Consider the following 23,520-nt stretch of genomic DNA (forward strand, 5'->3'; position numbering starts at 1 on the left):
GAATACTGCAAATGCCCAGTGGTTTTGTTTTGGGTGGGGGTTGTTAAATTTCTGAATTTAAACCAAGGTCCTTTTTGGTAAAACTACAATAACCGTGCCTTCTAAACCATGTTTTCAAACCCCCTTTTAGGAAAAGGGCTACCATAATTTTCCAATGTGCGGGGTGCATGCCTATTTAATTCAGGGGGTTTTATAGGTATTTTTAAATCCCCAATGCCACTGTGTGTAACACCAAAGACCTTTTTGGGGGGAAAATTGTTCCCCTAACATGCTACATTGGGGCCCAGCAATGGTTTTACACATAAATTAAAAAATTTTTTGGACATCCATATATAAAAACCCTTTAACCCTTTAAAATTCCCTGTTTTGGGGGAAAATGGGCCTGTGAAAAAAGGTTTTTGCCCCTATAAAAAATAAAAACTGGTGGTGTCTTTGTGGGCCCCCCTGGGGTTGTGTATTTGGGGGTTTAGTTGTATTGGTACATTAACAGGTGGGGATAACCCATTGGGTTCCCGGGCCATAAAAAAGTCTAAAAATTTTAGTTCCCGTGAACAGGGTGCTGCATTTCCCTGTTGTGGGGTGGGAACTGTTGTTCCACCCGGAAAACCCGGGGGCCATGCTGGGCCTTTTTGCAAAAGGGTTTGTTGTACAAAGGCCTTAAAACCCAAAGGGGGGTTGGTGCCCCCGGGTTCCCAGCCCTTAAAAACACCTTTAAAACCTTATACCCCCAGTGTTGGGGTTAGGAAGGACATGGGTTTTCCCCTTTTTTGGGAGGTTGGGGAGGGTTATGGAACCAAAAGGCAGGTCAACCCCCACTTTTCTGAGGATCCCTTTATGTTTTCTGTGCCCAAGGGGGGTTTGGGATCCTGTGGTGGCCTTGAGATACCACCCCTGCCATGTGTGTTAAAGGGGGACCAAGGCCCCGGGTATAGGGGATTAAACCTGGCAGGTTGGGGTTTACCGGGACCCCCCTGAACGGAAAGGGGGCCCGACAATTTGCAGGGGTTGGTTTTTAGGACAGGTGTAGTGTGGGACTTTGTGTCCCCTGGTTTGGTGTTTGTTCCCCTTTCGTTGTGTCCATCCTGTGTGATCCAGGAGGTGGGTATTTGGGAAATCCCTGTGCCTTTCGCAAAAGGGGCCCATGTGTGGGATTGAGGCCAATATTCAAAGGCCCCAAGGGTTGGAACGGGGGCAATGCCCCCGAATTCATTGGGGGCTTTCCAACCCTGTTTGGAATTTCCCGGCCAAAGGGGGAATTATGAAAACATTGGAGTTGACAGAATGTACATAAACCCCCCTTCCTTACACATTTTTTGGAAGCTACCTGGGGAGGGTATTTATGGGCCCAAAACCCAAGGGCCAAGGGGCCATCCCCGAATGTGAGGGGGCCCCTATGTTTTTAATCAAAAGTCCCAGGGGTAAAACCAGGTAATCCCTAGTGGCAAGGCAATGACTGGAAAAACAAATGGTTCCTGTCTGAAAAATTTACCTTTTATGCATGGATGTTGGACCAAAGTTTTCCCCAGGGGAATCATGTTGGGGCCTTTAACCATGTAAAAAAAGCCGTTGAGGGGGGGACCCCCCTTTTACCCAAAAAAGGGTAAAACAACTGGGAACAGGTTGTTGGTATAAAAGGCCCGGTGAAATGTGGCCATGGGAATGTTTTGCCCTTTTGGATTTTTTCTTTTGGGTTCCACTTAACATGCCCTTTTCCCCTTTCAAGGGGTTGTGGGCAAATGCCCCCTTCTGACTTTCCCCAAGTATCCCCATTGTTCTTTTGGTTCCTGTATGGGCTATTTTTGACATTTACCCCTAATAAAGTCATGCCCCCTTACAGGGTTGGATAAAAATTTTAGGAAATCTCAGTTCCCCCATTGGCATGTGGGATTCACACAGTTTGAATTCCCGGCCAAAGGGGGTTATCATTCATGTGGCACCCCGTGCATTGCCAAAATGACCTTTTCCTTTCCCCAATTTTGGGGAATTAGGGGGTGGCACAGGTTTACCTTTGCACATGTAATTTGGTTTTGATTGCCATGGTAACCAAACATTTTGGGAATTTTTTGGGGAACAACATACTGGGGAAGGTTGGGGATGTGTGGGTTTTTGCCCCATGTTTCATTTTCATGGTTATGATGCCCCACCCCCCATGGGCCCAAATGAGGTAAGCCCCAATTTTCACCGGCAAGGGCATCAACAGGCCGGGGCAGGGGACCGTTCCCGGCAGGGGCATTGGGCCCTATGTATAAGCCAGATGGGGACTGGTCCCCAGAAGCCGGGGGTTTTGGTGGAACAGGTTCCCGGGGGGCCCGCCAGAGCCAAAAATCTGCGGGCCCCGGGGTTCCATTTTACAACAAAGAAGGGCCCGTGGGGCGTGCAAAAAAAGCCTTTTTTCCTGGCCCCAGGTGCCGGGTCAATGGCCATGGTGGAACCGAATTTGGTCATGGAATTTTGGTTTAAATTTAATTGGGCCCCACAAATTTCAACATGGGAAAACCATAGCATGCGTTTTGGGGAACTGCCCCCATTCTGTACATGTCCATCCCTTCAACCCTTCTTTTTACCTTTCCCCCCCTGACCTGTTTTGGGTACGGAAAAATCCTTAAGGTTTTTTTTTTTTTTTTTTTTTTTTTTTTTTTTTTTTTTTTTTTTTTTTTTTTTTTTTTTTTTTTTTTTTTTTTTTTTTTTTTTTTTTTTTTTTTTTTTTTTTTTTTTTTTTTTTTTTTTTTTTTTTTTTTTTTTTTTTTTTTTTTTTTTTTTTTTTTTTTTTTTTTTTTTTTTTTTTTTTTTTTTTTGGGGGGGGGGGGGGGGGGGGGGGGGGGGGGGGGGGGGGGGGGGGGGGGGGGGGGGGGGGGGGGGGGGGGGGGGGGGGGGGGGGGGGGGGGGGGGGGGGGGGGGGGGGGGGGGGGGGGGGGGGGGGGGGTGGGGGGGGGGGGGGGGGGGGGGGGGGGGGGGGGGGGGGGGGGGGGGGGGGGGGGGGGGGGGGGGGGGGGGCAGACCTCCTTTGGGCACTGCCCCCGAAAAAAGGCCCAGTTTTTTCACCAAAAGGATTTTTCCCCCCCCAACCCCCCAAAAAACCCCATGGGCAACCCTTTTTCTTTTGTTGGTAAACCCCCTTCCCCAAGGGACCCTTTTCCCGCTGTAATATGTCCCCACAAAGTCTGTTTTAAAGGGAAAAGGTAATGGTTTCACCCTTTCACATTGTGGCATCCCCGCTCCCCCCCGCTTGTACCTTTCCATACGCGGACTGCGCCTGCATGACAGCCCGAAACATAGCTGAGGTTGACAGACCTCTTTGGGCACGTCTGCCAGAGGCAGTACACCCATGGATGCTCCCACGAGAACCCATGGGCAACTGTCTGTGTGGTACCATCTCAGGACCCTGCCCATGGCTGCTGTGTGGGGAAGCATGTGCCACAGATACCACATTACCCTGGTCAATGCCCACTGTATCCTGTCCATCACCTAGGGACATTGGTGACATAGGATGTACTGGCAGGATGACTGTGCGCAATGATGGAGTTGACAGCTGTGTACTGCCAATTGGCTGACCAATGATGGACCCTGACACACCTTCCTGTGCCATTACACATATATCATCATGATCAGTACCTGTGGCACCAGATTCAGGTTCCCTGCTGCAGGACACCAGAGCAGCACCAGAACCTGTGGGAGGAAGACAGGAAACACAGTTTACAATGTCTACACAATGTTACCAGTGATGCACACATGCACACATGCACAGGTGGACGCATGCACACATGCACACATGCACACAGGCACACGTGGACACAGGCACACATGCACACATGCACATGTGCACATGTGCACACATGCACACGTGGACACAGGCACACATGCACACATGCACATGTGCACACGTGCACACGTGGACACATGCACACATGCACACCCCGCAGTATACACACAGAGCACTACTGAGTTACACTATTATTACTAGCACTATCAGGACTATTATAAGTATTGTTAAAACACACTCACCAGCATGGATGGGCTGCCTTGCTGTAACACCGGAGGGACCTGCAGAAATGAGGGGATTAATGTCAATGGGCACAGCTGTGCCATTGATACTGCGTATGATACAGTTCAGTAGTACAACAGTTGCCTTTCACATGTCAGCTGCTGATATTGGCAATATCACACCTGCACAATTACATACTATGTTGACAGCTACATACCAAGGACACACCTTACACATGCATAAACTAACAGTGTACAGAACAGTCAAGTGTACATATGGCATATTACCTGCACGCTCCATGTCGTGTTGCTGTGTGGCTCCAGCCTCCATCATAATGCAGGTGTGTTGCTGTTGATGTTCCTGGGCTGGAGCCACAACACTTAGGAGTAGCCCCTCCAGTCTGGTGAGGGGGGATGTGTGGCTACCCCACCTCCTGTGGCGACCTGTTGCCTGTGGATATCCGGCCTTGCAGCTGACGGACATTTCTGATTAAATCACTGCAGTGATGTCGTACCTGCTCATATGTCCTATTATGCGTGCTAATGTCATTTACCCTACGGACAAGGTCTTGCCACAGTGCAGCCCTCTCCTGCTGATTTTGGCTGGTGCGGAAAACAGTATGTCATAATCCCACACCAGGCTCTGGTGTATCTCTTCATCTTCTGCAGCAGAGTAGGCAGGATTTCGGCTGGACCATGTCCCTGAAAGAGAACACAAACAGGATATCAGCAAACTATGTCAGCAAAATATGGCACACATACTATACATGATACTCAACTGTAGTGATATACTACTACTCCCATATGTAGCATGTGTGTGTCTCTTGAGGTGGATACACATGTACATGGCCAGATATCAGTGCTCAGCCAACACCTGTGCAACAATACCTGCCACATTCCATACAACATAGTACCAAGCCCCATCAGTCAGCACACTGAGACAGGTCCAATGCACCACCTCACTCTGGGGGTTCATAACAAGGTACTGTATGTGGAATGTCATCCACTAGTGTGATCTGGACACAAAATAATCAGCCTGGATATACATATCCCACTACCACCACCAGCACAGTAGACTACTTTGATATATATGTGAATAGACAGATTTTCACTTGTTAGGGCTGAGATGGTATCCATGCAGCCCACTGGGCCAGTGGAAGCCACAACCCACAATGCTGACCCCTTTGCAAATGCTTCCCATGGACATCCCAAAGAATGCATGGAACATGCATACACAATTCTAACCCAGACCCTATGCACATAAGTTAAGCATCGTGTCTGGTGGACCCCAGCCAAAGACAAATTGTATAACGATAGAAGGAGGCTACAGCAGGACAGAGCAGAATCACATAAAGGGAAGGCATCTGTGGTTGGCACTAGTAATAAGCTAAGTTCTCTCATAACAACATCCAAGGCCAACTCTGAGAGGGAAATGGCCAAGAACACTATAGATAACCATGAGGCCTTCTTCAGTTTTGTTAGACACATGGACCAAAATCCTCAGATATGCTCAGAGTTTGTACACAACTACATAAAATTCACTGAACCCACAGATATTGGCAACATTCTGGCAGACAGGTTCAGTGCAAATATCCCCCCTCCCTCACAGGAAAAATAAGAAATACTTATCACAGCTGAATGTAACCTCCCTGTCATCTCAGATGTCCAGGTGAGGGCCGCCCTCAGCAAAGCGGAACACACAGCATCAATGTGACCTGATGGTATCCCTGGATGTGTGCTACGTGAACTCCAAGAGGAGCTACAACCGCATATAAAACTGATATTTAACCTTAGCCTTACTACGGGATATGTACCTGAACACTGGCATACAGCAACAGTGGTCCCACTCCACAAAGGAGGCACCTCTACTGACCCTGGGAACTACCGCCCCATAAGCTTAACCAGCCTGGTCTGCAAAGCTATGGAAAGGTTCATTATGGGACTCATATACAGCGATATTGGGTACCTACAGACACTTGATCCCACCCAGTTTGCCTTTGTGAAGGGCTGATCCTGCCTTTTGAACCTGGCTGACTTTTTCAAAACAGTCACTACAGCCATTGATGAGGGCAAGGCAGTCTATATAGCCTACCTGGACTTGCCTAAGGCCTTCAACACAATACTCCACTCAGGCATCATAGACAAGCTCATCAGCTTAAATGTTAATACATATGTCACATGATGGGTTGCAAACTGGTTGAACAACAGAATCCATAAAGTCAAAATTGCGGGAGCCATGTCAGACTCAAAGCCAGTCACAAGTGGTATCCCACAGGGCTCTGTCCTAGGACCCCTCTTGTTTGGCATTTACTTCTCAGATGTGAAAGCAAACATGGGCGGGTTGTGGATGACAAAGTTCCCAGATGACTGCAAACTAAGCGTCATAGTTGTTACACCAGCTGATACACACATCCTACAGACAGGCCTCACTGAAACGGACAACTGGTGCCAGAATCATGGCCTAACACTGAATGGCATGTAATGTATAGTCATCCCCTTTGGGTAAAACAACGTACACAAAACTTATCACATAGACATACATATAGATACAGACCAATAACACATATGGAGGGTTCACAGTATGTAGACTATTAAATTGTTACTTTACATTACCTGTGTTTGTCGCAGCTGGTTGCGTTACCGTTAGTATATGTTCCTGCTGCTGCTAGCCCAGCTTGATACTGACACTGATGACAGCTTCAACTTAGTTTGTGTTAAGTGTGGTTTTTGTTTGTGTTTTTATTTTCTTTTTTCTTTCTTTCTCTCTCTCTCTCTCTGCCTCCAGAAGGTGCAATGAAAGTATTGCATGTGTGGACTGGGAGTGCAGGATGCTTTTGTAGGTATCTGCATATGTCCATGTGATGGCCTCTGCACCAATTGTAAGCCAACATTTGCTAATTGCATGCAGCCAGTTGTGTACTGATTGCAGTTCTCACTGTGATTTCAGGACTGTGCTATAAAAGGGTATGTGAGATAGGCGTTGCCCTTTCAGATTGTAAGGGTGGGGACCATGCTGGTATGCTGTGGACACTGTTCTGTGAGTGTAAAGGTTAGTATCTCTCTCATAATTCAGGCTGTGTTGTAGATTAACATTTCTCCATTCATCTCTCCTGTTTCCTGTACTAAGTGTGTATGTACACTGACACCTACAACTATATATATATATATATATATATATATGTTAGAAAAATATATACTTAAACATATATGAAGTGCTAGTTTAAAAGCAAATAGTATGTAATGCATTTTATTCTATTTTACAATATGGCAGTAAGAATGATCTTACATGTAATTGCTTGAAGCTTTGGAGCTGCAGTGTGATTGAACTCTGACCCTGGCAGTAGCCAGCTCAGCAAGCTTATGTTTTTCACTAATAATTATCTGCTGGGTTAGGGAAAAATGAATGTATTAAGCATTGAAATCTTTCTTCCTTCCACTGGGATGGTTGGCCTTGTGAATCTTATCGAAGATAAAGCACAGCTGCTAAAATTATTGTTGCAAGGAGAACAAAGAAGCGTATTAAAAACCAAACTGACTATTGTATTCGAGCAGGACTGAAACCTTGAAAGAGCAACATTTACAAAAAGACATTATAACTGACCAGGTGCCTTGCAAGGCTGTATTATTCTCATGGGAAAACTTTTAAAAAGTATAACCTCAGCACTTTCTTATGAATAGAATATTGTGGACTATAGTGATGTAGGTGCCCTGTGACTGATCACGTCAGTAAGGTGGGCAAAGCTAATTGTAAATGCTATAAAATATTGAACACTTCCTGAATGTAATTAGACAGAATTCTATACTTGTACTGTATGGTTTTCTGCCTCCTGGTGTACACTAGTAAAGTTTCTTGTATCTGAATCTCCTGCGTTGGTGACTGTCATTTTAAATAGCCTAATGATTTTGCAGTCTGATTCTTTGATAATTTATTTGACAGTTTGGTCCTTTCGTGACGGAATTCCCTTGGTAAGCTACAGGTCAGAGTGTATGGGTGGTAATAAATCTGCGCAGGAGAAGTTGCCAAAATGGTTCTTCTTGAGTGAAAAAGACCTCCGACTGAATTGCTGTGTGTAAAGAGGCTGTCCACTTTCTGATCTGTGGCCAAAGAGCGGAATTTGAACACTTTCATCACCAGGAGACTCAGGTAGGAAGAATTTCCCTCTTTACTTTTGTTTTAGATCAGGGACCAGGTTACAGTATATTGTTGCTAAGATTTGTTTTAGCAGATCAGGAACGAATTGCAGTACTGTATATTTGGTCATAGATCAGGAAAACAGAATAAAGTAGACAGTCATTCTAGACAGGACTGAACAGAGGGAAGAAGATACCACATGATAAGAAAAGGGTTACGTAACAGTCTTTTTTAAGACATGGGAAATCAGTGCACTAAAACCTTGCAAGATCCGCCCCTAACCAAAGAGACAAAATACATGCAATTACAGCATGCTGATATGTTAGGTATTATACAAAATGTGTTAACAAATATGAATTTGATGGTAAACTAGATAAACTTACACTAGTTAAACTCCTTAAACAGCTTAAATCTGATGCAGGAGGTCAGGCAAAAAAGCAACACCAACTAGGCATACCTCAAGCACACAGGTGGATTGAGGAAGCAAATCGTAGAAAAACAGAAGCTTAAAAAATTCAAAAACAGTTTTAGACAACAGAGTGAAAGGTCTGACAGACAGAATCTCTGAGAAATGGAAACTTAGAGCAGACTGGACTTGCATTAATCAATGCATACAACAGGAAAATGAGACAATAGATGGATATTATGCTAGATTATTAGAATGCTTTAAACAACAATTAAAAAAATGCATTTTTAAAAGGTTGCATTGCCCCTATCAGTAGCTTTATTACAAGGCATATGATAAATCACCGAACAAGCAGGCTACAAGCCTTACTTGAGTATGCTAGACATGCTGAAAGACACTTTAATAGTAAAAAGAAAAAAAGAAGGCGCAAGTCTTCACTGCTGAAGATGTAGCTGAAGTATTTGTATTAGTCAGGTAAAAAGGGCATCTAGCTAGGGACTGTAAACAAAATAAGAAAGCAATGACAGAAGATAAAGGTGATGAGGATTGACTATATGATAGTGATAACAATCAAAAATCATCAGGAAAGGTTAATAGACAGAAAGAAAATGTAAATGTAGTAGAGGGAATAGAGGAAGTACAAACAGATGTAGAGGATGAAAAAAGTGAAGTTTTAGACTTAGCATTGTTGAGCTTGGAGCTCTATTTATGACACAAAACCGGAAGTTACACTTCTGGTGGAAGGAAGGGAAGTGAAATTCTTGTGTGATTCAGGAGCATCACGAACTTTGATACACCCTTCAAAGTTACCAGAACACTCTGAATCACCTGACTATATATTAGTAAAATCAGCAAATGGGCAGCTATATAGGGAACCACTCTCCCATGATATAGCAATAACTGATCCTGTTTCAGGTATGACCCAAAAAAGTAAAATTGTAGTTTCTGCAAAATGTCCAGTAAACCTACTGGGAAGAGACCTCATGCAGATTTTTGGCATAGCAGTAGTTCCTACCATGCAGGGTATGGAGGCACAAAGACAAATGGATGCTTTTGTGGTGCGATCGGAGGGCAAAGCCTATTATTGGTACAGCCAGGACCTAGTTACGACTGGTCCAGGGGCAGTAACAGAAGAACTGATGAACGTAGCCATCAGCAAGGTACCCTCCCTTGACACTGACCAGCAGCATTTGTTACATTGTACTCTATACCACTGTAGCACACCAGGACCTGATAAGGAATGTGAGCAAGAATTGTTCAAAAATCCTGCTAACAGATTAATATTACGAACTTTATATTGGGATACTGAGGGAAACAGTGTAGTAAGCTGTTTATTACCTCAGGAATTCATGAAATTGTATAAGTCCAATAGACTGCCACATGTCAGCTTGACAAAAAACAAAAGTGTTAAATGGGAAGACTTAGGAAAAAAAGTAACAAGATGGGAGAAACAGACTGATTTAGAACTGTCAGGACAAGGGATACAAAAACAAAAACTGAATTGGTTGACACAGACACATACAGCTGTACACTTGCAATCTAGTGAGGACAGCTGATTAGCATTTTTATTAAAAGAAAAAAAAAAAAAGGCCTTGTGTAAAATTCCAACAACTCTGTGGTCAACAGGCAAGTCAGATGTAGGGCTTATTTGAACAGCAGGACCAGTTACAATTACCCCAAAGTCAGCTTTTAGGCCACAGAAAAGACAATACCCTTTGAGAAAGGATGCAGAAGTAGGAATTAAGCCTATAATAGCAGCATTACTCAAAGAAGGAGTACTGGTAGAATCTCCTGATTCACCATGTGATACACCCCTATTTCCTGTTAAAAAAGCAAACGGGGAATGGCTGATGGTACAAGATATACAAGCTGTAAATAATGCAGTAATACCTAGAGCACCTACGGTACCAGACCCACATACTTTGTTAAATGATTTAAAACCGCAACAGAAGTATTTCTCTGTGGTAGATATTAGCAATGCTTTCTTTTCAATACCTATACATCCTGATAGTCAATATTGGTTTACATTTACATTTCAGGGTAAAAGGTATACATATACTCGACTACCACAGGGATATTGTGAGAGCCCAACAATATTTGCACAAAAAATGGCTAGCAACCTGGCAGGATTGACCCCACCGGGAGGTAGTCAAATTCTTCTTTATGTAGATGACATTTTGCTAGCAGCCCCCACCCAGCAGCAGTGCAGGGCGGATACTGTAGCATTATTAAAATTTTTAGCAATACAAAGACACAAAGTAAACAAAAGTAAGTTACACCTTTGGAAAAAACGGGTTAGATACCTGGGATATGTGATATCCAATGAAGGTAGAATACTAGATAAAGAAAAAAAAAACAGCAATTTTGCAAGCACCCAAACCAACAACTAAGAAAGAAATAATGTCTTTCTTAGGTACAACTAATTTTTGTTGGAGCTGGGTACCAAATTATGCTTTGGAATCTGCTCCACTGACTGATTTGATATATAAGACACCAATGGCAGTACAAGATATTTTACAATGGACAACAGAAGCAGAAATGGCTTTCTGCAGGTTGAAGCAGTTGATAGCTTCTTCATTAGTTTTAGGACTTCCAAATTATCACAAACGGTTCTTTCAGACCGTAAATTGTAAGCAAGGGTACATGACATCAGTATTGATGCAACAACATGGGGATAAGCAGCGCCCCATAGCTTACTATTCATCACAGTTAGACCCAGGGGCGCGATCTTTGCCTCACTGTGTACAAGCAGTAGTTGCAGCAGCAATGGCAGTGCAGGCTTCGGCCTCAGTGGTGTTATTCCACCCTCTCACATTGAGAGTGCCTCATGCAGTTGCAATAATTTTACTGCAAGAGAAAATGGCATACCTTTCTCCTGCTAGACATCTTTCATGTATAACTATACTGCTGAGCCAACCTCATATGACAATTGAACGATGTATGACATTACTTCCAACTCCTGCGGTGGGCACACCACACAGCTGTTTGCAGGAAATTGAACAGTTAGCTTTACTTAGACAAGATCTTACAGATATGCCCTTGGATAATGCTGAGGTGACATATTACTTGGATGGCTCATGCAGAAGGGGTCCTACAGGGAAGAATCTGGTGGGGTATGCAGTAGTTACAGACACTGAAATTTTAAAAGCTCAATCCTTACCACACAACTTATCTGCACAAGCAGCAGAGTTAATAGCTTTGACCAGAGCATGTACTTTAGCAAAAAACAAGTGCGTAAACATATATACTGACAGTCAGTATGCTTTTTCTACAGTACATGTATTTGCACAACAATGGAAAATTAGAGGAATGATTACATCCAGTGGAAAACCTATTAATCATGCGCAATTTATTTTAGAACTATTAGAATCTATTCAGTTACCTACCAAAGTAGCTATTTGTAAATGTGTAGCTCATACAAAACAACAGGATAAGATTTCAAAAGGTAATGCACGAGCTGATGCAGCTGCAAAGCAAGCAGCCTCAGACTCAAAAACTTTATTTTTGAATGAGGAATTACAACCTTCTGAGATTTTAGATTTAGACATGTTAAAAACAATGCAGATGCTTACTACAAAAGCAGAAAAACAAAAATGGGTAAAATGAGGTGCAATTTTTGAGAATGGACTGTACATTTCCAAAGAAAGAAAACCGATATTGCCGTCTAATTTATTTAGATATGCAGCTTTGTTGAGCCATGGGCAGTGCCATGTCTCAACAGGGGGGATGGTACAGTTAGTAAATCGAATATTCCAAACATATGGATACATAAATTATACAGAAAAATTTTGTGCAGCTTGTCATACTTGTAACAAGCATCATGCACAATGAGCATTTAAAACCAAGCAAGGAAGTTTTCCTATACCACCATACCCATTCCACACTATTTGTATGGATTTCTTAGAATTAAATAAATGTAAAGGGTTTGACTCCCTCTAAAATGTTTTTTGGGAGAGCATATTATGTGCCTCAGTGGAAAGCTCTCATGCCTGCAGAGCAGGAGGCTGACAGTTCATTAGCTAATTATATAAAGAAACTGTTAATGAATAAATCTGTTTTGCAGTTTAACTCTTTTTCAGATGAAAGACAGAACAACCCGGTAGAAGCAGTTTTGGAACTATGTACCTGGATCTGGTTGAAGGTGACGAAAAGGGTGAGTCCAAAGTGGGAAGGTCCGTACCAGGTCCTGTTGGCAACGCCTACTGCAGTCAGAGTAGCTGAGAGGACGTCCTGGGTTCATTTGATGCATTGTAAACCGGTAAAGAACTTTCAACTTGATAAGAACTTTGTGACTGATACACAAGGGCAAAATGGCCAAAAGTAAAGCAAACAGAAAAGCAGAGCAACCCCAGAACTATTGCATAATTATTTTGTTAGCTGTGCATTTGTTGACTATAAGTGTGACAATTTTTCTCTTATTGTGTTTTTTTCCTGCACTCAACCACACAAGTGAAAGTGAGAAGACGTGATGAACTGTTTATAGACTGGCATCCAAATTTTAACACATACCTGGCCATAAAACGTGTGTATGCAGAGACTATGAACATTTCAAATTGCTGAGTATGTACAGCTATACCAACAGCATATGAAAGACTGTTAATGTCCGCTGTCCCTCTGGGGATAAATGAGACTTGGGAAATTTTGCTTTTTGATACAGGAACTGTAAGATCACAGGACAAAATAGCTTTATTTTTACCTGTCACACAAAAAGGAGTTGTATGTTTCTACAAAAATGATACCCTCCAGGTGGGCTGGAGTAATTGTAATATAACAATGTCTTATAAATGTTACATTAAAGTCAGAAGTGGGGGTACTGTTTGTAATACTAACTATGATTCATATCTGAGTTCAATGAAAACTACATTAAATGCAGTACGTGACAATCCAGTCTTAACTAAACAATTGTCTATTAAAGATAGGAAAATGTTTCATGCAGGGATAACACGTATAAGTACCAAAGTAATGATTTTATTTGTGGGAAAAAGGCATATGAATGGTTACCTGAGAACTGGTCCGGCAGTTGTTTTTTGGGTTATCTGGTTCCAGCAATAAGACATACTGCAGAATTACCTTTGGGTAAGATACGAAATGTAAGGGAAACAGCTCGAAAATCTGAAGGTCCAGTTAAGAAACCTGTGAATCCAGTTGGGAAGATCGAAGCTGGTTGGAGAGACCATAATTCAGTAAAAGACAAAAGTGAATTGACTCATATGGACTTGGGTAACAGTGTAATATCCTGGGCAGGAATACTACCAGCCTATGGAGCAGTCAAATCGATCTGGGAGCTGAGAAAGCTGTCGAGACTTCTCGAAGTAATGAGTAATACAACTTTTTTCGCCCTAGAATTGGTGACTAATGAACTGAATGCAATGAGAACTGTTGTGCTACAAAATCGAATGGCTCTTTACTTCACCCTAGCGGCAAGAGGTGGTACACGAAGAAGAATGCTGTGCTTTTATCCCTGAGAATCGTCACAAGGCAAATAATCACCTAGAGGTAATTCAGCAAGTATCAGCAATGACTAAACCAGGCCCAAACCCACTGACGGACTTTTTCCAGAATCTGTTTGGGGGGTGGGGTTCCATCCTAATGAACATTTTAATTGCTATTTGTGTGGGTATACTCCTAATAGGAGCATGTGCTTGCTGTGGAATTCCCTGCATGAAAAGATTAATCAAAGATTTTGTTGATATATCTGTTACTGAAACTTTTTACCAAGATGTTGAAATTGAAAGATTGATTTCAGATGATGCTTTTTCTGAAGTATAGATTAAATGACTTGCCTAGTTAAAGGTCCTTAAAAGGAGAAGGCTAGGGAACGATATGATATTGTTTATGTTTCTGAATAGAATAAAAAGTATTAAAAGGATGGAGAATGCTAGAAAAATATGTACTTAAACATATATGAAGTGCTAGTTTAAAAGCAAATAGTATGTAATGCATTTATTCTATTTTACAATATGGCAGTAAGAATGATCTTACATGTAATTGCTTGAAGCTTTGGAGCTGCAGTGTGATTGAACTCTGACCCTGGCAGTAGCCAGCTCAGCAAGCTTATGTTTTTCACTAATAATTATCTGCTGGGTTAGGGAAAAAATGAATGTATTAAGCATTGAAATCTTTCTTCCTTCCACTGGGATGATTGGCCTTGTGAATCTTATCGAAGATAAAGCACAGCTGCTAAAATTATTGTTGCAAGGAGAACAAAGAAGCGTATTAAGAACCAAACTGACTATTGTATTCGAGCAGGACTGAAACCTTGAAAGAGCAACATTTACAAAAAGACATTATAACTGACCAGGTGCCTTGCAAGGCTGTATTATTCTCATGGGAAAACTTTTAAAAAGTATAACCTCAGCACTTTCTTATGAATAGAATATTGTGGACTATAGTGATGTAGGTGCCCTGTGACTGACCACGTCAGTAAGGTGGGCAAAGCTAATTGTAAATGCTATAAAATATTGAACACTTCCTGAATGTAATTAGACAGAATTCTATACTTGTACTGTATGGTTTTCTGCCTCCTGGTGTACACTAGTAAAGTTTCTTGTATCTGAATCTCCTGTGTTGGTGACTGCCATTTTAAAAAGCCTAATGATTTTACAGTCTGATTCTTTGATAATTTATTTGACAGTTTGGTCCTTTCGTGACGGAATTCCCTTGGTAAGCTACAGGTCAGAGTGTATGGGTGGTAATAAATCTGCGCATGAGAAGTTGCCAAAATGGTTCTTCTTGAGTGAAAAAGACCTCCGACTGAATTGTTGTGTGTAAAGAGGCTGTCCACTTTCTGATCTGTGGCCGAAGAGCGGAATTTGAACACTTTCATCACCAGGAGACTCAGGTAGGAAGAATTTCCCTCTTTACTTTTGTTTTAGATCAGGGACCAGGTTACAGTATATTGTTACTAAGATTTGTTTTAGCAGATCAGGAACGAATTGCAGTACTGTATATTTGGTCATAGATCAGGAAAACAGAATAAAGTAGACAGTCATTCTAGACAGGACTGAACAGAGGGAAGAAGATACCACGTGGTAAGAAAAGGGTTACGTAACAGTCTTTTTTAAGACATGGGAAATCAGTGCACTAAAACCTTGCAAGATCCGCCCCTAACCAAAGAGACAAAATACATGCAATTACAGCATGCTGATATGTTGGGTATTATACAAAATGTGTTAACAGATATGAATTTGATGGTAAACTAGATAAACTTACACTAGTTAAACTCCTTAAACAGCTTAAATCTGATGCAGGAGGTCAGGCAAAAAAGCAACACCAACTAGGCATACCTCAAGCACACAGGTGGATTGAGGAAGCAAATCGTAGAAAAACAGAAGCTTAAAAAATTCAAAAACATTTTAGACAACAGAGTGAAAGGTCTGACAGACAGAATCTCTGAGAAATGGAAACTTAGAGCAGACTGGACTTGCATTAATCAATGCATACAATAGGAAAATGAGACAATAGATGGATATTATGCTAGATTATTAGAATGCTTTAAACAACAATTAAAAAAATGCATTTTTAAAAGGTTGCATTGCCCCTATCAGTAGCTTTATTACAAGGCATATGATAAATCACCGAACAAGCAGGCTTCAAGCCTTACTTGAGTATGCTAGACATGCTGAAAGACACTTTAATAGTAAAAAGAAAAAAAGAAGGTGCAAGTCTTCACTGCTGAAGACGGAGCTGAAGTATTTGTATTACAGTCAGGTAAAAAGGGCATCTAGCTAGGGACTGTAAACAAAATAAGAAAGCAATGACAGAAGATAAAGGTGATGAGGATTGACTATATGATAGTGATAACAATCAAAAATCATCAGGAAAGGTTAACAGACAGAAAGAAAATGTAAATGTAGTAGAGGGAATAGAGGAAGTACAAACAGATATAGAGGATGAAAAAAGTGAAGTTTTAGACTTAGCATTGTCGAGCTTGGAGCTCTATTTAGCAGACACAAAACCGGAAGTTACACTTCTGGTGGAAGGAAGGGAAGTGAAATTCTTGTGTGATTCAGGAGTGTCACGAACTTTGATACACCCTTCAAAGTTACCAGAACACTCTGAATCACCTAACTATATATTAGTAAAAGCAGCAAATGGGCAGCTATATAGGGAACCACTTTCCCATGATATAGCAATAACTGATCCTGTTTCAGGTATGACCCAAAAAAGTAAAATTGTAGTTTCTGCGAAATGTCCAGTAAACCTACTGGGAAGAGACCTTATGCAGATTTTTGGCATAGCAGTAGTTCCTACCATGCAGGGTATGGAGGCACAAAGACAAATGGATGATTTTGTGGTGCGATCGGAGGGCAAAGCCTATTATTGGTGCAGCCAGGACCTAGTTACGACTGGTCCAGGGGCAGTAACCGAAGAACTGATGAACGTAGCCATCAGTAAGGTACCCTCCCTTGACACTGATGAGCAGCATTTGTTACATTGTACTCTATACTACTGTAGCACACCAGGACCCAATAAGGAATATGAGCAAGAATTGTTCAAAAATCCTGCTAACAGATTAATATTACGAACTTTATATTGGGATACTTAGGGAAACAGTGTAGTAAGCTGTTCATTACCTCAGGAATTCATGAAATTGTATTAGTCCAGTAGACTGCCACATGTCAGCTTGACAAAAAACAAAAGTGTTAAATGGGCAGACTTAGGAAAAAAAGTAACAAGATGGGAGAAACAGACTGATTTAGAACTGTCAGGACAAGGGATACAAAAACAAAAACTGAATTGGTTGACATAGACACATACAGCTGTACACTTGCACTCTAGTGAGGACAGCTGATTAGCATTTTTATTAAAAGAAAAAAAAAAAGGCCTTGTGTAAAATTCCAACAACTCTGTGGTCAACAGGCAAGTCAGATGTAGGGCTTATTTGAACAGCAGGACCAGATACAATTACCCCAAAGTTAGCTTTTAGACCACAGAAAAGACAATACCCTTTGAGAAAGGATGCAGAAGTAGGAATTAAGCCTATAATAGCAGCATTACTCAAAGAAGGAGTACTGGTAGAATCTCCTGATTCACCATGTGATACACCCCTATTTCCTGTAAAAAAAGCAAACGGGGAATGGCAGATGGTACAAGATTTACAAGCTGTAAATAATGCAGTAATACCTAGAGCACCTACGGTACCAGACCCACATACTTTGTTAAATGAATTAAAACCGCAACAGAAGTATTTCTCTGTGGTAGATATTAGCAATGCTTTCTTTTCAATACCTATACATCCTGATAGTCAATATTGGTTTGCATTTACATTTCAGGGTAAAAGGTATACATATACTCGACTACCACAGGGATATTGTGAGAGCCCAACAATATTTGCACAAAAAATGGCTAGCAACCTGGCAGGATTGACCCCACCGGGAGGTAATCAAATTCTACTTTATGTAGATGACATCTTGCTAGCAGCCCCCACCCAGCAGCAGTGCAGGGCGGATACTGTAGCATTATTAAAATTTTTAGCAATACAAGGACACAAAGTAAACAAAAGTAAGTTACACCTTTGGAAAAAACAGGTTAGATACCTGGGATATGTGATATCCAATGAAGGTAGAATACTAGATAAAGAAAAAAAAAAACAGCAATTTTGCAAGCACCCAAACCAACAACTAAGAAAGAAATAATGTCTTTCTTAGGTACAACTAATTTTTGTTGGAGCTGGGTACCAAATTATGCTTTGGAATCTGCTCCACTGACTGATTTGATATATAAGACAACAATGGCAGTACAAGATATTTTACAATGGACAACAGAAGCAGAAATGGCTTTCTGCAGGTTGAAGCAGTTGATAGCTTCTTCATTAGTTTTAGGACTTCCAAATTATCACAAACGGTTCTTTCAGACCGTAAATTGTAAGCAAGGGTACATGACATCAGTATTGATGCAACAACATGGGGATAAGCAGCGCCCCATAGCTTACTATTCATCACAGTTAGACCCAGTGGTGTGATCTTTGCCTCACTGTGTACAAGCAGTAGTTGCAGCAGCAATGGCAGTGCAGGCTTCGGCCTCAGTGGTGTTATTCCACCCTCTCACATTGAGAGTGCCTCATGCAGTTGCAATAATTTTACTGCAAGAGAAAATGGCATACCTTTCTCCTGCTAGACATCTTTCATGTATAACTATACTGCTGAGCCAACCTCATATGACAATTGAACGATGTATGACATTACTTCCAACTCCTGCGGTGGGCACACCACACAGCTGCCTGCAGGAAATTGAACAGTTAGACAAGATCTTACAGATATGCCCTTGGATAATGCTGAGGTGACATATTACGTGGACGGCTCATGCAGAAGGGGTCCTACAGGGAAGAATCTGGTGGGGTATGCAGTAGTTACAGACACTGAAATTTTAAAAGCTCAGTCCTTACCACACAACTTATCTGCACAAGCAGCAGAGTTAATAGCTTTGACAAGAGCATGTACTTTAGCAAAAAACAAGTGTGTAAACATATATACTGACAGTCAGTATGCTTTTTCTACAGTACATGTATTTGCACAACAATGGAAAATTAAAGGAATGATTACATCCAGTGGAAAACCTATTAATCATGCGCAATTTATTTTAGAACTATTAGAATCTATTCAGTTACCTACCAAAGTAGCTATTTGTAAATGTGTAGCTCATACAAAACAACAGGATAAGATTTCAAAAGGCAACGCACGAGCTGATGCAGCTGCAAAGCAAGCAGCCTCAGACTCAAAAACTTTATTTTTGAATGAGGAATTACAACCTTCTGAGATTTTAGATTTAGACATGTTAAAAACAATGCAGATGCTTACTACAAAAGCAGAAAAACAAAAATGGGTAAAATGAGGTGCAATTTTTGAGAATGGACTGTACATTTCCAAAGAAAGAAAACCGATATTGCCGTCTAATTTATTTAGATATGCAGCTTTGTTGAGCCATGGGCAGTGCCATGTCTCAACAGGGGGGATGGTACAGTTAGTAAATCGAATATTCCAAACATATGGATACATAAATTATACAGAAAAATTTTGTGCAGCTTGTCATCCTTGTAACAAGCAACATGCACAAGGAGCATTTAAAACCAAGCAAGGAAGTTTTCCTATACCACCATACCCATTCCACACTATTTGTATGGATTTCTTAGAATTAAATAAATGTAAAGGGTTTGACTCCCTCTAAAATGTTTTTTGGGAGAGCATATTATGTGCCTCAGTGGAAAGCTCTCATGCCTGCAGAGCAGGAGGCTGACAGTTCATTAGCTAATTATATAAAGAAACTGTTAATGAATAAATCTGTTTTGCAGTTTAACTCTTTTTCAGATGAAAGACAGAACAAACCGGTAGAAGCAGTTTTGGAACCATGTACCTGGATCTGGTTGAAGGTGTCGAAAAGGTGAGTCCAAAGTGGGAAGGTCCATACCAGGTCCTGTTGGCAACGCCTACTGCAGTCAGAGTAGCTGAGAGGACGTCCTGGGTTCATTTGACGCATTGTAAACCGGTAAAGAACTTTCAACTTGATAAGAACTTTGTGACTGATACACAAGGGCAAAATGGCCAAAAGTAAAGCAAACAGAAAAGCAGAGCAACCCCAGAACTATTGCATAATTATTTTGTTAGCTGTGCATTTGTTGACTATAAGTGTGACAATTTTTCTCTTATTGTGTTTTTTTCCTGCACTCAACCACACGAGTGAAAGTGAGAAGACGTGATGAACTGTTTATAGACTGGCATTCAAATTTTAACACATACCTGGCCATAAAACGTGTGTATGCAGAGACTATGAACATTTCAAATTGCTGGGTTTGTACAGCTATACCAACAGCATATGAAAGACTGTTAATGTCCGCTGTCCCTCTGGGGATAAATGAGACTTGGGAAATTTTGCTTTTTGATACAGGAACTTTAAGATCACAGGACAAAATAGCTTTATTTTTACCTGTCACACAAAAAGGAGTTGTATGTTTCTACAAAAATGATACCCTCCAGGTGGGCTGGAGTAATTGTAATATAACAATGTCTTATAAATGTTACATTAAAGTCAGAAGTGGGGGTACTGTTTGTAATACTAACTATGATTCATATCTGAGTTCAATGAAAACTACATTAAATGCAGTACGTGACAATCCAGTCTTAACTAAACAATTGTCTATTAAAGATAGGATAATGTTTCATGCAGGGATAACACGTATTAGTACCAAAGTAATGGTTTTATTTGTGGGAAAAAGACATATAAATGGTTACCTGAGAATTGGTCCGGCAGTTGTTTTTTGGGTTATCTGGTTCCAGCAATAAGACATACTGCAGAATTACCTTTGGGTAAGATATGAAATGTAAGGGAAACAGCTCGAAAATCTGAAGGTCCAGTTAAGAAACCTGTGAATCCAGTTGGGAAGATCGAAGCTGGTTGGAGAGACCATAATTCAGTAAAAGACAAAAGTGAATTGACTCATATGGACTTGGGTAACAGTGTAATATCCTGGGCAGGAATACTACCAGCCTATGGAGCAGTCAAATCGATCTGGGAGCTGAGAAAGCTGTCGAGACTTCTCAGTAATGAGTAATGCAACTTTTTCCGCCTAAATTGGTGACTAATGAACTGAATGCAATGAGAACTGTTGTGCTACAAAATCGAATGGCTCTTTACTTCACCCTAGCGGCAAGAGGTGGTACACGAAGAAGAATGCTGTGCTTTTATCCCTGAGAATCGTCACAAGGCAAATAATCACCTAGAGGTAATTCAGCAAGTATCAGCAATGACTAAACCAGGCCCAAACCCACTGACGGACTTTTTCCAGAATCTGTTTGGGGGGGGTGAGGTTCCATCCTAATGAACATTTTAATTGCTATTTGTGTGGGTATACTCCTAATAGGAGCATGTGCTTGCTGTGGAATTCCCTGCATGAAAAGATTAATCAAAGATTTTGTTGATATATCTGTTAGTGAAACTTTTTACCAAGATGTTGAAATTGAAAGATTGATTTCAGATGATGCTTTTTCTGAAGTATAGATTAAATGACTTGCCTAGTTAAAAGTCCTTAAAAGGAGAAGGCTAGGGAACGATATGATATTGTTTATGTTTCTGAATAGAATAAAAAGTATTAAAAGGAGGGAGAATGTTAGAAAAATATGTACTTAAACATATATGAAGTGCTAGCTTAAAAGCAAATAGTATGTAATGCATTTTATTCTATTTTACAATATGGCAGTAAGAATGATCTTACATGTAATTGCTTGAAGCTTTGGAGCTGCAGTGTGATTGAACTCTGACCCTGGCAGTAGCCAGCTCAGCAAGCTTATGTTTTTCACTAATAATTATCTGCTGGGTTAGGGAAAAAATGAATGTATTAAGCATTGAAATCTTTCTTCCTTCCACTGGGATGGTTGGCCTTGTGAATCTTATCGAAGATAAAGCACAGCTGCTAAAATTATTGTTGCAAGGAGAACAAAGAAGCGTATTAAGAACCAAACTGACTATTGTATTCGAGCAGGACTGAAACCTTGAAAGAGCAACATTTACAAAAAGACATTATAACTGACCAGGTGCCTTGCAAGGCTGTATTATTCTCATGGGAAAACTTTTAAAAAGTATAACCTCAGCACTTTCTTATGAATAGAATATTGTGGACTATAGTGATGTAGGTGCCCTGTGACTGACCACGTCAGTAAGGTGGGCAAAGCTAATTGTAAATGCTATAAAATATTGAACACTTCCTGAATGTAATTAGACAGAATTCTATACTTGTACTGTATGGTTTTCTGCCTCCTGGTGTACACTAGTAAAGTTTCTTGTATCTGAATCTCCTGTGTTGGTGACTGTCATTTTAAAAAGCCTAATGATTTTACAGTCTGATTCTTTGATAATTTATTTGACAATATATATATATATATATATATATATATATATATATATATATATATATACATATATTTATATATGTATAATAACTGGCATTATTACCTACTAGCTACCAACTAGCATGGCTGTTTCTGTTCACACACTACTATTATAGAAATCCACTAGATTTGACAGTAAATATACATGACATGCTTTGTGTACTACACATCCTATATTCCCTTTACATTCATTCCTACTATTACATGATTTATTTATTGTAGCACAATGTTCTTATATAACAGTTGTGGCTTAGTGGTAAGTCGTGCAGACTACTGTTTCCAAGGTCCTGGGTTCGGGACTGACAGTGGGATTTTATTTTGCTTTTGAACTGACTACAGGACCTGTCATTCAGAGTGACTAAGCACTTTTAAGCAGTTGTAACCGGGTTAGCACTGGTTTGCGTGGAGCTCCCGCATGCGCACTGGCATTCAGCTCCACGCTCACCCGCTCACAACCGCTTAACAGTGCTTACTCTGGCGCACACCCACGCTATTTTCTTTGAAAGAAATGAAAATGGGGAGACAGGAAAGCTGTGAAAAAGGGGTCACAAAGAGGGTAAGACAGTAGGGAAACAAGCTTGGGTTTTGCAGGAGGGATGTAGGTAAGGCCCATAGCAGCCCATTTCTTCATCAGCAACAGCTGTGCATATGTTTGTAATTTGGTGTGACATTTGAAACCTTCCACCCCTGAGAGAGGTGTCAGGACAACAATAATACTTGTTGTACAGCCAATTGTAATTGACAGTTTCCATGTCCAGCAGACATGTGTGCGACATGGGCAGCTATGTACGGGGCGTAATTTTTTTGTGGGTACAGAATGCCCTTTTTTTTTTATTTTTTTATTTTTTTCATGTGAGAGTGGTATGTCAGGTAAAGGAAGTTGGTATAGCTGGGGAGGTAGGTTGGGTAGGTCAACAGACAAGAGAAACAATACGCATACAGGGGCGGTGTATGACACGTGTGGGGGGGTTACACAATTGACAGGGACGGATGTTTGGATATCCAGAGCCCATGAGCCCACAGATGGCAACAGTGGGACTGATATCCCCACCCATGGGCAGTTGCCACTGTTCCTTCACTGCCCAGGACAGGGATGTGCTGGGGGCTGTGTAGGCCGGGCA

General features: G+C 41.1%; 1 long non-coding RNA gene across 1 annotated transcript in view; it reads left to right on the forward strand.

Annotated features, from left to right (window-relative positions):
- LOC122791841 overlaps positions 1-23,520 on the forward strand; it is a 245,768-nt gene that overhangs the window by 210,504 nt on the left and 11,744 nt on the right. The window lies entirely within an intron of this gene.

The sequence above is a fragment of the Protopterus annectens genome, chromosome 17.part0 (genome assembly GCF_019279795.1).
Source record: "Protopterus annectens isolate FY-2018-M chromosome 17.part0, PAN1.0, whole genome shotgun sequence".
Classification (NCBI taxonomy): Eukaryota; Metazoa; Chordata; order Ceratodontiformes; family Protopteridae; genus Protopterus; species Protopterus annectens.